This window comes from Elephantulus edwardii, unplaced genomic scaffold (assembly GCF_000299155.1).
Source record: "Elephantulus edwardii isolate Elephantulus edwardi_28Jun2011 unplaced genomic scaffold, EleEdw1.0 scaffold00214, whole genome shotgun sequence".
Lineage (NCBI taxonomy): Eukaryota > Metazoa > Chordata > Mammalia > Macroscelidea > Macroscelididae > Elephantulus > Elephantulus edwardii.
Genome location: NW_006399964.1, coordinates 122,853 through 126,623, shown reverse-complemented (window position 1 = coordinate 126,623; position 3,771 = coordinate 122,853).

The window sequence follows — 3,771 nt, the reverse complement described above, 5'->3', positions numbered from 1 at the left end:
AGGGTAGAGAGAATAGTGCAACAATGAATGAGTGGAAGCCCAAAATCTCTGTAAATGTTTATGAAAATTAATAAAATATAATTATAGAAAAAAAAAAGAGTTAAGATCTCAAAATTGCTTCCTGAAAGGATAAGTAGCTTTTCTCTGGCTGTGCCCTAAGGCATCCTCTGAAGTTCTGCTGTAGAATCTTGCTCTGGGTTTTTCTTTTTCCCTCAGGGTTAAATCCGTAGAAACACCTGCAGTGCTTCCTTCTGAGATCTGGCCTCACCTTCTAGTGGAGGAAAGAGAGGGGCTTGGAAGGCACTGCTAGGGCACCTCCGTCTGTTTCCACCTCTCTTACTGCCCAAGAGTATAATCACAGCAGCACTTACTTAATTTTAAAAGTTCCTTGGTGTAATTCCACCTTTGGCCAATTCTTAGCTTAGAGTGCTGAAAGGGAAGATCTTCCCTGGAGATAAACTTGTTAAAAGTAGAATCTGATTGTGAGGTTTGGGCTTGGTCAAGGGGCTAGATTGAGTGCCAGCCAATACTCTGAGGAGTATCCTTTGAATGGATTTGTGGACTCACACTGGTTGAAGAGGTTCATATTTGAAAGAAGAGAAAACAGAAAAGGAGAGAAGTAAAAAGAAAAATGGAAAGGAAGAGACTGCCTTTTTGTAACTGGAACAAGCTGTCTGGCCCCTGAGGTTGGGTAAAGTTGGTGCCCATCAGACCCCACTTCCAAGACCTGAGGCTGGAACATGCTCACTCATAGTGATCACCTGGATCTACAGGAGCTCAGGTGGGAGGAACACAACAATGAAGAAACAGACTGAGCTTGGGTTTCAGCACTGCTCACCTAGCATGCACAGATGCCTGGATGAGCAGGAAAGGACGGCTGGCCTGAGGAGCAGACAGTTGTGAGGACCCCGGCCTATTGACGTGACTTGGCCCCATGAGGGGCTGGAGCTGAGTGAGAAGACCAAGGGATCTAGAATGCAGGGGAAAGTATGGACTCCTGAGCTTGCAGCTGATGCCCATTTGAACCCTCATGGGAATGAGGTGACCAGAACCCAACCAGGTGAAGAGAGGATGATCCATGCTGTGAATTAGGGATGATGCTGAAACCCGATGGCTTGTTCTGGGCTAAGCATTGTTTGTGGACACAGATACTCAAAGTTTCCAAATGGAACAGAAGATCCTTCAGCAAAAGGGATATGCTTGTTCTCTCAGAGCACTGGTTTGATAGGGCTGGACAAAGGAGGTTATGAGGGCATAAAAAGAGGCTATGAGGGCATGAGGCATGAAGTAGCTGGCTTACAGGCTTTCACAAAAGCAGTTGTTGGTAGGATGATTGTAAGGGAGAAGAAAAAAACCCACAAAATATAGTGTAAATGAATGGCTGTATGAACACAATGTACATGCACAAAACACAGTATGTGTATAAATGATAAAAATATCAATAATTTTTACAAATTTAAAGTTTCCTTGCTGACTGGAGGACCTTAGTGATGCAGTGGTTAAAGTGCCATGCTGCCAGCCACTCATCTGGAGAAAAATGTGACATTCTACTTCCAAAAAGATTGACAGCCTTAGAAACACGGTTCAATACTTCTGACCTGTCCTGAGTCAGAACTGATTGGATGGCAGTGGGTTTTGTTGGGTGGTTTTTGTTGTGGTTGTTAATTGCTGATCTATGGCAGAAAAAAAGCTACACTACAATCCCGAAGGCACATGGTTCAAGGCCACCAGCTGCTCTGTGGGAGAAGAGTGGGAAGTCTCTTCCCGTGCGATTAACTGCCTCTGAAAACCCACCAGAGGGTCAGCTATGGTCAGTTCCAACTATAGTACACAACAAACAACAACATGGAGAAAGTGATAGGACAATAAAATTGACAAATAGGGCTGCTGTAAAGGGCCTCTGTTGGCTTAGGGGTAAGGAGCAGCACTGCCAACTCAGAAGCAGGTGAGTTCTAATCCACCAGTTGCTCAGTAGGAGAAGGATGGGTAGTCTCCTCCTGTGCAATGCACTGCCTCTGAAAACCCTCAGCTATGAGTCGGTTCTGACTCGACTGTATATAACAACAACATAAAGATTCTAGGATCTTTTTTTCCCCTTTCTTGTGTACCAGAGTCGGATCTGACAGGTACAGGAGGAGACTGCCTCCCTTCTCTAGCAGAGCATCTGGTGGATTTGAACCATGTGCCTTCGGTGTTGCAAGGATTCTAGGATCTTAACAAAATTTCTGCAATACTATTCCTAATTCATAAAGGCTTTAACTCTTAGATGATAAGAGAGTATTCCTGGCACACATAGCTCCTTTGCCACCTTGTCCTGACACTGCTAACATTCACATTCCTTCCCAGAGTTCATACAGATTATTAGTGGTCCATGAAACCCTTTCAGGACAAAGGAAAAGTAGCCTGGAGGATAAAGAAAGAGATACTTAAAAAATACACACACACATAGCTGTCCAGTTATTTCCAATTCTTAGCGACCCTATAGGAAAGTGGACTTGTCCCGTAAGTTTTCCAAGGCTGTTTATAGAAGCAGGCTGCACAATGTCTCCAGCAGAACAGCTAGTGGATTTGAACTGTAGGCTTTTCAGTTAGTAGCCACCGTGTGTTTAACCACTGTACCAAAGTTCCTTCTGTATGCTGTAGATGCATGGGGTTTTCATTACTGTAGGCAATCATCAAATGTATACTAAAACGTGATTTTATTTTATTATCATTTTGTATTTCAGATAATTCCACTCGTACCCTTTAACTTGAGTAAAAGAAAAGAGATATTTTTAAGAAAGGGAGGGAAATAATTGAAAAGAAAATGAGACAATTCTGCTCTTCACCTTGACCATGTTAAGCCTGGTCTGTGATTATAGTGAATTAAACTGATGAACGGTTCATAAAAATCCTGTGAGTTATAATAGGCTGAGATTGGACACTTGTGAACTGGAAGATAAAACTCCTTTACAAAGACCCACATTACCAACTAGCTTTCCCAGAGCAGGTAGCTGACCCCACCCCATAAGAGCATCACTGTGTGAATAGATGACACAATTATACAAAGATTTTAAAATAAAAACCAGGCTTGCTGGGGGTTTCTCTGTTGCTTTCAATTTTTTTTTTTCAGGTAAGCAATATCTTCAAGAAGGCAAAGGGAGGTGTGAGATTAATCATGAATCATGGTGATGAGAGAGGTTAGGAAAGAAAGTTATTTTAGGAAGGCTTGGAGAGGCAGGGCAAAGTGCTGTGGAGAATAATTCTGTGTTATGCATGGGGTGTGAGGGCAGAGGCCAAACCAAAAGAAAACTGGTTAAATGGTGAAGGGTGTACCTTATTGTGGATGCTCTCTCATTCCTTCCCATACTTTCATAATCTGTGCTCCCCAAGTAATAGAAAGGGGGTAGCTGCCCTGGGCTGGGGGTTCTTACATTGTAGTCCTGGAGAGAGTGCTGAGTATCGCACAGACTGCCGAAAAAATCCAGGTAGTTCTGTAAAAAGTGCTGCCAGAGTGCCACTTGGAGGCAAAGCTTCATCATTCAGATTTTGGACATGTTGCTAGGAGAAGCTCTTTCTTGGAAAGGGACATCATACTTGGAAAAGCTATCAATGAAAAAAAGACCCTCAGTGAGATGGATTGACACAGTGACTGCAGCAATGGGCTCAAGAAAGTCAGAGATAATGAGGATGGCACAGGACAAGACAGGGTTCAGAGCTGTTGCTCGTTGAGTCAGACTCGACAGCACATACCAACAACATTCATTCTGGTGGCCCAGTGGTAAGGAGTTG